Genomic DNA, 12,547 nt, shown 5'->3' with positions numbered 1-12,547 from the left:
TGATAAATAGGAGTCTTAGATTTATAGAATAAGGGATAAAAAGAGAAAAAACACGGCGCCACCTTGTGCAGATCAGTCGGTAAAGGTGAGATAATGATGCCGTATTATAGGTATTATGCTCACCTAGGTAAGGAGTTAACAGGCATGTAAAAATAACCACAGTGCTGCTGCCAGATCCGATTCGGCATCCAATAAGGACCGCTTAGGAGGAGAGTTTATGCAGGAGAAAAGAGGATCATTCCAAGGGCGCTGCTGTGTGGTGATAATGATATGATCAAAGTACGGAGATAATCGTAATAAAGGGTTTATTCGAATGAGTGGCTACGCGTTTCGACGATTAACAATCGTCTTCATCAGGCCATATGCATAATACATTAAACACGTCTTATATACCATCATGGTTCATAAATGACACGAGTGAAAAAACCGCCAAATCTGCAAAGGTCAAGGTGCGTTCGTGACGTCACACCCGGCTTTTTACCTCTACAACCAATCACAACATGGATCAGTGAAAAGTTATACGTGTTAGGTATATCACTCATACACAGTAAGTTTATTACAAAGGAAGAAATTAAAGATATTCATAAAATAGTGTCGACATATGAGTAATCAGAAACTAAATAAAAACAGGCAAAAAAATAATAAAAGGTTAAAAAAGGCAAAATACGTGGAAGTTAAAAATACTGAGCTACAGACCAGTAGGTAGCAACGAAGGACGCCGGGACGCGAATTTGGTAACCAGGGCAACCTGGCCGCGAACAGTGCTACAGAGCATACAAGAATATGTATCTGCTGTGGAAACTTTGCAAAAGTTAGATCTTTATTAAGAATATGTGTACGATATAATGTACTTCGTTGCCAAGATGGATTGTTCGGGATTTTGTGTGACTCTAAACCGAAGTGTTGTCAGGCAACTGAAAAAACAAAGAGGACGGGAACAGAGAACGAACGGACTTATCGGCGCTCGCTGTGAATAGACCACAGGAGACCGCTTCGGGACAGGTTTGTTAAATATATGTATAATACTATTAAATATTACGTATATAATTTTCTTAGGACAAAACTAGTTTACAGTATTCGGTACTGTTGTGATTAGAAAGGGAAAACACTGTTATGTATTGCCATAGGATGCACAGCGTGTTTGTCGGCAAAGCGTAATATTGTATCAGCGGAATAGACACTTTACATAAGATGATTTATAAGAGATGTTGGTTATGAGATGTATGAAATTCTGTTACTAGACGAACAGTACGTGGTAAGCGGCATAGAAGGATCAAAAGGATCGGGCACTATATATACTACGTTAGGATTAACGGAAAATAGTTGTATATACAATGATTGGACTAACGGGGGAGGTCACAACTTGATGGACCCAATAAATACAAGAAAAATTGCAAAAAGGGAAGTAAATAGTTATGAACAAGTTCATACGCATTTATTTATTATTTCTTATTGTGTAATAATGAGAATTATATGATTTTGGGTAGTTCTTTACATTTGGGAAAAAATAATAAATTAGTCAAGTGTTGATTCAGAGATATCATTTCTTATTGTGTAATGATAAGAATTACATGATTTTGGGTAGTTCTTTACATTTGGGAAAAAATTAATAATAATAATAATAATAAATTAGTCAAGTGTTGATTCAGAGATATCATTCAAGCCCCCTGGGTATAAAGTCTGCAGTTTGAAGATCCAATAGTTTTCCCTCTGTTTAAGTTTAGTGTATCTATTTGGGACATCGTGTTGTATGTCTTCGATGGGTGTAACTGTGATTTGTTTAAATTGACATTTGTGTACATAAGTGAAGTGTCGAGACACACTGTGCTTCAGAAAACCTGTCTTCACATTGAATCTATGTTTATTAATTCTAGATCTCAGATGTTGTGTGGTTCGACCAATGTATTGGAGTTGACATGTACACTCCATTAGGTAGATAACGTAGGAACTACTGCAATTTAGGGATGACTTAATTGGGAAGGTTTCTTTTGTAACAGTTGATGTATATGTGTATTTTTTGTTGCTGATGTTATTGCAGCATAAGCAGCGTGGGTGGCCACATTTGTATGAACCATTGGGTCTGGATAAAAACGTAGTAGTTGGTGATATTTTAGGTTTTCGAATTCTGCTAGGGGCCAGAATATTTCTCAGAGTTAGGGAACGACGAAAGGTGATTTATAGAACATAGATTTATATAATTTAAATTTCAAAGCTTTCTTAAATTCCTATGAAAGCAAATATGCAGCAGGCTCTGCGCTTAATATAGTAAAGGGTTTTCCCATAATAAATACTCATCACCTATCCTCAGGACAAGTGATAAATATTTTATCAGTGGGGCCCCAGACTGCTGCGACCAACATGTCTCCCGAGAAATTACTTACCTGGATGTCCCTATGTGCCCCATATAAATGGGGTGGTACGGTGCATGTTTGGCCACCACTCCATTAATTTTCTATGGGGCTGCTGGAGGGCAATAGTAATAATCAAACTAATATAAAAGGCAAGCCGTGTTGCCAATGACTCACTTGTTCTTTGATTAGCTGCAGAAGTCACATGGTGTACCCACTTTAGCCAATCAGTGGCAGGTTGAAGTGGACCTATGTAGTGCTAACTGTCTCTCCTCTCCCTGTATGGACTATTCTAAAGGGAACCTGTCACCAGTGTTTTCAACACTAAACCCACGGCACCCTCAGGTGCTGTGGCTTTAGTGGTTAAAATGTGGTTTTTTTATTGAGCAGATGTATCTAAACTGTCTAAAAGAAAAAAACGTGTTTTCCATAACAGCCAATCACAACGCAGCTTTCATTTTACCAGAGCAGTTAAATTAAAGGAAAGCTGAGCTCTGATTGGTTGCTATGGGCATGACATCACCTAGAGACAGACAGCAATGTAATACAAGTACATAATACAGAGTGATGAGCTGTTCAATAATAACAATAATTCCACCATTACAACTTTTCAGTTAGCCCATTGATGTCATGTAACCATGTTAGCTAAATGACACGTGGTGTGTGTGTGCTCGCGTGCGGTGGGTGAACGCACCGCAGACGACATTGCATTGTTTATAGAAGCTAAGTAATGTACAAAATGGCAGTTAACGGCAGAAGGCCAAGCTGATGCTAAACGCTGCAAAGCCAATTTTGACAAAACAAGGCAGCGACAATGAACTGCAGATTTGCGTGATTGTCATAATGAAATGACACCACAACAAATTGAAGCTGAATCTCAGCGGATCCGTAATGTGAATATTGCAGAAGAACAAAACGTTACTTACGAAAAAAGGGCATGTCTCAGCAATCGAAAGGCACAAAGACAACTCAGAACCAAACCACAAGAACGGCCTGAAGAGACTAGTTGAAGGCGTCAAAACACCAATAATAGTTTGAGTTCTCCGAGCTAGGCAAAATGCTTTGCGCTATAAAGCCTTACATGACATATAATGAAAATTCTAATGCAAGACATTCATGTGACACTATTAACCAAATTTGTGAATTTTGTAATGCTAAACCCTTTCCAGGAAAAACACCTTCTGATAGAAAGTTTTCTAAACGTTGCTACAAAGGAATAGTAAAATTAGATCACATTGGTTGAACAACTTATGAAGTATCAGCATCGGCATTCTATAAACTTTATTGATAACATACAGTCAATTAATAGTCCTCTTGCATTCGCATTGATGGGAGCACAAATGGCATCTCCGCCAGGTTGTGGGCCTTAGGCTGGATTCACACGAACGTGTATTGCGTCCGTGCGGGCCGCGTGGTTTTCACGTGCCACGCACAGACCAATACAAGTCTATGGGGCAGTACAGACAGTCCGTGCTTTTTGCGCAGCGTTTGTCCGCTGCGCAAAAAGCGCGACATGGTCAATATCTCTGCGTATTTCGTGCATCACGCACCCATTGAAGTCAATAGGTGCGTGAAAACCACGCAGGTCGCACGGAAGCACTTCCGTGCGAACTGCCTGTTTCGCGCACCTGCTGTCAAAAGGATGAATGTAAACAGAAAAGCACCACGTGCTTTTCTGTTTACAAACATCCGAATGGCGTGTCATAATGATGGCGGCTGTGCGAAAACCACGCAGCCGAGCATCATATGATGCTGCCTCACAGAGCAGGTAAGTGTGCGCAGGCAAAACGCCGCGTGTTTTGCGTGCGCAAAAACGCCACGCACGTCTGAATCAGCCCTTATTGTTTTAGAATAAATGGATCGATATATCATCGTGCAGGAGCATTGCATCCTCATAATGGTGAGTGGTGCAAATATGCTCAAATGTATATTCTTGATTCTGATGAAGCTCAGCCCAAAGAATGCAAATGACAAAAAATAGTGATTCCAATGAAGAGCTATAGCAAACCTTAACATTCATGACTCAAAATAATCTGTTTGCAGAAGCTTGTAAAATACTTTATAAGGTTCAGCATGAGAGTATTAAAGATGAAAAGAAAAGGAGGAAACCTACAGCTCACCAGTAGTTGCGTCTCCAGACACCTCGCACGGATCCCCGCAACGGCCAGCGGTAGAAGTATCAGGAAAAGGAGAGAAAAATCCAGCGCTGTGTTGATTTTAAAAAGGAAATATATTCCCAATTTTATTGCAAAAACAATTTAAAAAAACACACGGAGACGCAGTCTCAAAATGTATGTGGTAGTGGGCTGTATAGCCTTAGCCTACGCGTTTCGAGCAAACATGTTGCTCTTAGTCATGGCAAAAGAATGTGAATGTCCCTAGTGCTGTGTCTGCTTAATATGCAAAGGTGGTGATTGAACAAGGATCGGAATTGGCTAGCATTAATTGGTAATTAATTCTGCAGGTGGAATCTTTAGCTGATGTGGTAAGTATGGGCGGAGTGTTTTCGTTACACTGTGCAACCACCTTTGGCTGCACAGTGAATCGGCTCAGGTTATTGATAATCCACTTATTAGTTGATACAGGGATAAAACATTATTAGTATATTTTTAGTTATTGAACCGTGCTTATTGGGCCATGTTTAATACGATAATAATTGTATTTGCAATTAATACCTAATGCTGCATATAGAAGCAGTCATCCGGCAAAGCAAAGACACAGCATATAAGGGCAGACACAAGTAAAACATTCAAGATATACAACAGACAAAATAAAGATAAAAAAATATGCAAATCATGATCTAATAATATAAATCCAAATAAATCTGAAACAAATGTAGATAAAGATAAATACAGCGGAAAATCTGTATGTAAGTAGTATTTAGACTCAGAATTGCATTGGCGAGTGTTTAAAATAAAAAAAGGGGGAGAAAAACTCCCTACTAGTATGACCGAACGTACTTAAAACCAAGAATTCTCAAACATATATATGAGATATGGGAATTATATTTCTTCCATAAATATACTTGTATTCTATTTGGAAAGTCGGGACATGCACGATTCTACTTGAGTTGGAATATCTGGCCAATGTATCTCCCTTTTTGTAAATATGGTTTAAAAGCCCCAAAAAATTTTTTTTTGTGATAGTAATGTGGAACAAACTCCGGATATAGGTGAATACAACACCCAAGAATCCCCATGGTTTTGGTGCTGATACTATATGTATAAAAACTGAAGGGGTATTTAAGTGTATAAATATAATACTTGCAATAACTGTTCATATAGAAATTTTATCTCTTATTATAATTTTTAATTGAATTGTCAACACTTATACCAGGAGACTCCCCTCTTGGGAACACCAGAGGACACAGCTGGACCTCAATTGACCCAAAAAAAAAAAAAAACAGTCTAAGAAACGCTCAGTGTGAACGGTGAGTAGAACTCTGCTATTTTATTTGTCTTTAATTTTTGATTTATTAAGGTTTCACTTAAACTGGATATCCCGGGTATTTTGACAATGTAAAAAAATAAGAAATTAAGTATTTGCAAGTGTAAATATAAACAGATGATAAAATGCAAGGATAACTATAAGTATGCACCGAAAAGTATAGATGAGTGCCATTAACCATCTGGTTGTGTTTGAAGATTGATAATGAAATGCCCCAAAGGGAATATGGACCCAATAATAAATTAATTATGTCCTGTAATTGTGTGGTTCTTCTATCAATTCTCTAGACCGTAATATATTTCATATTCTATGCTTTAACCATTGTAACTGGAAATATGTACATCCGATAATTGTGATTTATACATATTTATAACCGTTATTAGTATACATAGTAACTAGGAAAAATATAGAATGTCCATTCCATTTGTTTTATACATGCTTGTGGTTATATATCCCCCTTTTAGTTTTGCAAAATGGTTGTAGAGTTGTATCTCGGAGGGCAACCACCCTAGGCAACATGCTGTCTCCTTCACTTCTAGTATGTAACAATCCCAAACCTACTTGGTTAACACAGAAGGGTTATTTTAAATGTGGAACACATCCTTGCAAAACATGCAACATATCCAAAATTAGAACCGATAAAAACACAGGGACATATACAAAAACACCGACAAAGGCCATACTTGCAAATGGACACAGCCAGGCCAGAAATGCTGATGAAAGGGCGAGCAGGTGCTTTAAATAATAATAGCCACTCCCACTAGTCTTGAGGGGAGTGGTGTGTGGTGCATGGGATGTGTAGTAAAAAATAATAAATGAATAGTGTGTGTGCAAGTGTAATACTATAAGTGAAATATAGGGGGCAGTAATAAATGAAGTGCCTCAATAGAAATAAATGGATAATGGGGTGCAAGTGAGTGAAACATGGAGGGATAGTGTGTACGTCATGAGGCACAACGTGTATAGCCAGGTAGAAGCCTATTTGTGACGCCTTGATAATTCATAGAGCGGGCTACCCTGCTTGCTATGCCAAACAACAACACACCATGCTCTCCCAGCATCAAAGACCCGGCTGTGTCCAAGAGAAGCGAATATACATAATAATGAAAAATACCTGGGGTATTGGTAATCATTTTGGCCAAAAGGACGCAAGCTCGCAATCCACGACAAGGATCCCCAGACTTGCGAGTCCCTAACTCCTAAACTGGAACAGAACGTTCCTGATGCACAAACAGAACCGATAAAAACACAGGGACATATACAAAAACACCGACAAAATTACAAAACAATTTTCTAATTCTACGGAGAATATTAATTTCCCAATCAAATCATACATTAATTGCAATAGTACTAACGTGGTCTATATCATCGAATGCACCACATGCAATTTAAAATATGTGGGATGCACGACAAGAAAATTTAAAATACGCATCCTAGAACACTTAGGTTATATAAGAAATCCCAATATAACCAATATCTCCAATGCCGCCAGACATTTCATATCTTGCCATGACAGATGTATAAATTCCTTCCGTACATATGCAATAGAAAAAACTAGAGGAACAATGAGAGGAGGGGATCTTAAACACCTTCTCCTGACCCGAGAGGCTTTCTGGATATATAATCTTCAGACACGTTTTCCTGCAAGTTTAAACCTCAAAAAAGAGCTTATGTTTCATTATTAAACACATTATATTATCATTAAACTCTGCATAGCCCAAGTAGTTTCCAACCAAAGATATCCAAAACTACAAAGTTCCAAACATCAAGCTAGACAAAACAACAACTTTTTTCTACACTCGACCATGCGTATAATAACCACAAGCATGTATAAAACAAATGGAATGGACATTCTATATTTTTCCTAGTTACTATGTATACTAATAACGGTTATAAATATGTATAAATCACAATTATCGGATGTACATATTTCCAGTTACAATGGTCAAAGCATAGAATATGAAATATATTACGGTCTAGAGAATTGATAGAAGAACCACACAATTACAGGACATAATTAATTTATTATTGGGTCCATATTCCCTTTGGGGCATTTCATTATCAATCTTCAAACACAACCAGATGGTTAATGGCACTCATCTATACTTTTCGGTGCATACTTATAGTTATCCTTGCATTTTATCATCTGTTTATATTTACACTTGCAAATACTTAATTTCTTATTTTTTTGCATTGTCAAAATACCCGGGATATCCAGTTTAAGTGAAACCTTAATAAATCAAAAATTAAAGACAAATAAAATAGCAGAGTTCTACTCACCGTTCACACTGAGCGTTTCTTAGACTGTTTTTTTTTGTTTTTTTTTTGGGTCAATTGAGGTCCAGCTGTGTCCTCTGGTGTTCCCAAGAGGGGAGTCTCCTGGTATAAGTGTTGACAACATTCAATTAAAAATTATAATAAGAGATAAAATTTCTATATGAACAGTTATTGCAAGTATTATATTTATACACTTAAATACCCCTTCAGTTTTTATACATATAGTATCAGCACCAAAACCATGGGGATTCTTGGGTGTTGTATTCACCTATATCCGGAGTTTGTTCCACATTACTATCACCCAAAAAAATTTTTTGGGGCTTTTAAACCATATTTACAAAAATTGAGATACATTGGCCAGATATTCCAACTCAAGTAGAATCGTGCATGTCCCGACTTTCCAAATAGAATACAAGTATATTTATGGAAGAAATATAATTCCCATATCTCATATATATGTTTGAGAATTCTTGGTTTTAAGTACGTTCGGTCATACTAGTAGGGAGTTTTTCTCCCCCTTTTTTTATTTTAAACACTCGCCAATGCAATTCTGAGTCTAAATACTACTTACATACAGATTTTCCGCTGTATTTATCTTTATCTACATTTGTTTCAGATTTATTTGGATTTATATTATTAGATCATGATTTGCATATTTTTTTATCTTTATTTTGTCTGTTGTATATCTTGAATGTTTTACTTGTGTCTGCCCTTATATGCTGTGTCTTTGCTTTGCCGGATGACTGCTTCTATATGCAGCATTAGGTATTAATTGCAAATACAATTATTATCGTATTAAACATGGCCCAATAAGCACGGTTCAATAACTAAAAATATACTAATAATGTTTTATCCCTGTATCAACTAATAAGTGGTTTATCAATAACCTGAGCCGATTCACTGTGCAGCCAAAGGTGGTTGCACAGTGTAACGAAAACACTCTCCGCCCATACTTACCACATCAGCTAAAGATTCCACCTGCAGAATTAATTACCAATTAATGCTAGCCAATTCCGATCCTTGTTCAATCACCACCTTTGCATATTAAGCAGACACAGCACTAGGGACATTCACATTCTTTTGCCATGACTAAGAGCAACATGTTTGCTCGAAAACGCGTAGGCTAAGGCGATACAGCCCACTACCACATACATTTTGAGACTGCGTCTCCGTGTGTTTTTTAAATTGTTTTTGCAATAAAATTGGGAATATATTTCCTTTTTAAAATCAACACAGCACTGGATTTTTCTCTCCTTTTCCTAGTATTAAAGATTCTCTGATGTCATACTAATATATAGAAGGCAAGCCGTGTTGCCAACAACAAATTTTTTAAAGGAGGCACAAAGCAACCTGCTCTTCAACCACACAGTAGCCCTCTTACCCCCCTCCCTAACTTTTGTATTGAGTAGTGGACTCTCCCAGCGTGGGTGTAGGGCCGGTTATGTTGCTCCAATAGAAGGATGTTGAGTAGGGGGGTCTATCACGATCTGGAGGTCAGTATAAGGGTATGTTCACACGGCAACGCCGATTACGTCTGAAATTATGGAGCAGTTTTCAGACAAAAACAGCTGAATTTCAGAAGTTTTTACAAGAGCACACATTTTTCGCGGCGTCTTTTACGGACGTAATTGCAGCTGGTTTTCATTGGAGTCAAAACCACAGAATTTTCGGCGCTTTTCTATAATCAGCAATAAAATGTGATTTGCCTGCACTGCTTAAATAGTCCCTAAATAAATGTAAAAAAAAAAAAAAGATTGCCCCTTTAACCCGTTAGTGACCGCCAATACACCTTTTTTACGGCGGCCACTAATGGCCTTTATTCTGATGCATACGCCTTTGCACGGCGCTGCATCATAATAAATAAACAGAGCAAGGAGCCGTTAAATCTACCTGCTCTCAGAGGTAGCTGGGGGCATCCCTGCTCGAACGGGTGAGATCGATATAAGTATCGATCTCACCCGTTTAACCCCTCAGATGCGGCGCTCAATAGCAAGCGCCGCATCGGAGTTGTTTTGGAGAGAAGGAGGGAGCTCACACCGACACCCGGCGATAAGATCGCTGAGTGTCTCTATGGTAGCCGGGGGCCTAATAAAGGCCCCCAGGTCTGCCTGTAGTGAATGCCTGCTAGGTCATGTCAGAGGCATGGCTTAGCAGATGCCTGTCCATTTTAAACGGACAGGCAGTAATACACATACACTTCAATACAAAAGTATTGCAGTGTATTATAAAAGCGATCGGATGACCGCATATTAAAGTCCCCTAGTGGGACTAGTAAAAAAGTTTAAAAAAAAATGAAAAACCCACTTTTTCCCCTTACAAAATGCTTTACTATTAAAAAAACAAAATAAAGTAAAAAAGTTACACATATTTGGTATCGCCGCGTCCATAATGACCCTAACTATAAAGCTATTACATTATTTAACCCGCACGGTGAACGCCGTAAAAAATAAAATAAAAAACAATGGAAAAATTGCTGTTTTCTGTGAATCCTGCCTTTAAAAAAAAATTGATAAAAAGTGATCAAAAACTCGCATCTACTCCAAAATGGTACCAATAAAAACGACAAGTCTTCCCGCAAAAAAAAAAGCCCTCATACAACTGCATCAGTGGAACAATAAAAAAGTTGTGGCTCTTCAACTATGGAGACACAAAACAAATCATTTTGAAAAAAAAAGTGTTTTTACTGTGTAAGTAGTAAAACATAACAAAAGTTACAAGTTTGGTATTGTTGCAATTGTAACAACCCGCTGACTAAAGTTATTGTGTTATTTATACCACACGGTAAACGGCGTAAATTTAGGACGCAATAAAGTGTGGCAAAATTTCTGTTTTTTTTCTATTCCCCCCCCAAAAAAAAAGTTTATAAAAGTTAATCAATAAATTATATGTACCCCAAAATGGTGCTATTAAAAAAACAATACCTTATTCTGCTATGTCAACGAAAAAATAAAAAAGTTATAGCTTCTGGAATGCGACAATGGAAAAACGTAAAAAATAGCTTCATCATTAACCTCTTCCCATGCTGCGCCGCAACTGTACGTCCTGGAGAGGGCTTGCTTCCCGCACCAGGACGTACAGTTTCGGAGCGGTTCCCGGCGCACATTGTGTTATTGGACAGTGTCCGGGAACCGGGAGGTCAGCTGTCTCAGACAGCTGACACTCCAGTCTTGACAGTCAGCAGACCATCGCTGCTGATTTCGGCAATTAACCCCGAAGTGATTGTGGGGGCTGCCGATGCTTGTCGTGGTAATCGGAGGTCAGACAATGGCCTCCGGGTTGCCATGTACGGAAGCCTCAGAGGAGCATCCTCCATCCGTTCCTCCTAGGCTTCCTGTCAGTGTGACTGTCACGTCACAATGACAAAATACATTACACTACGTAGGTAGTGTAATGTACTCTAGCAGCGATCAAAGCTGCAAGTCTAAATGTCCCCTAGTGGGACAAGTAAAAAAAAGGTAATAAAAATGTTTTTAAAAAAGTGTAAAAATAAGTTATATAAACAAAAAATGCTTTTTTTCCTATAATAAGTCTTTTATTATAGGAAAAAAATGAACACGTTAAAAAAGTACACATATTTGTTATCCCCGCGTTTGTTACGACAAAAACTATAAAACTATAATGTTATTTATCCCGAACGATGAACACCCCAAAAAAAATCAATAAGAAAAAACTACACCAGAATCTTTGGTCACCACCCCTCCCAAAATAGAGAATAAAAAGTGATCAAAAAGTCACATGTACCCCAAAATAGTATCGATACAAACTACAACCCGTCCCGCAAAAAACAAGCCCTTACACAGCTTTTTTGACTAAAAATAAAAAAGTTATGGCTCTCAGAATATGGTGACAAAAAAAATAAATTATTTTATAAAAGAGTGATTTTATTGCGCAAATGCTGCAAAACATAAAAAAACTATATACATATGGTATCGCCGTAATCGTATCGACCTGCAAATAAAGTGAAATTGTCATTTATAGCGCACGGTGAACGCCGCAAAAAATAAAACTAAAAAACATTGTCAGAATTGCTTGGTTTTGGTCACCTGGCTTGCAATAAAATGGAATAAAAAGTGATCAAAAAATCGCATGTTCCCCAAAATGGTACCAATGAAATCTACAGATTGTAACGTAACAAATAAGCCCTCACACAGCTCCGGTGGTGAAAAAATAAAGAAGTTCTGGCTCTCTGAATATGGCGACACAAAATGTGCAGTGTTCCAAAAGCGGATAAGATCGGGCGCCATTTATCAGTGTGACACCGGGCACATATCTATGAATTATTTATTTACCGCATTATTATACCCTCTTATTATGCCCTGATGTACTCCTCACAGATTACATATGCCCCCACGTTATAAACTGAAATACCAGTAAAACCTCAAACAACTACCACCAGGCAAAATCTGCACTCCAAACAGCCCTGCAGCGTGCCCAAACAGCAGTTTGTGCCCACATATATGGCATCGCCATACCCG

The sequence above is a fragment of the Rhinoderma darwinii genome, chromosome 5, assembly GCF_050947455.1.
Source record: "Rhinoderma darwinii isolate aRhiDar2 chromosome 5, aRhiDar2.hap1, whole genome shotgun sequence".
In the NCBI taxonomy this organism is placed as follows: domain Eukaryota; kingdom Metazoa; phylum Chordata; class Amphibia; order Anura; family Rhinodermatidae; genus Rhinoderma; species Rhinoderma darwinii.
This window is presented reverse-complemented; position numbering follows the sequence as displayed.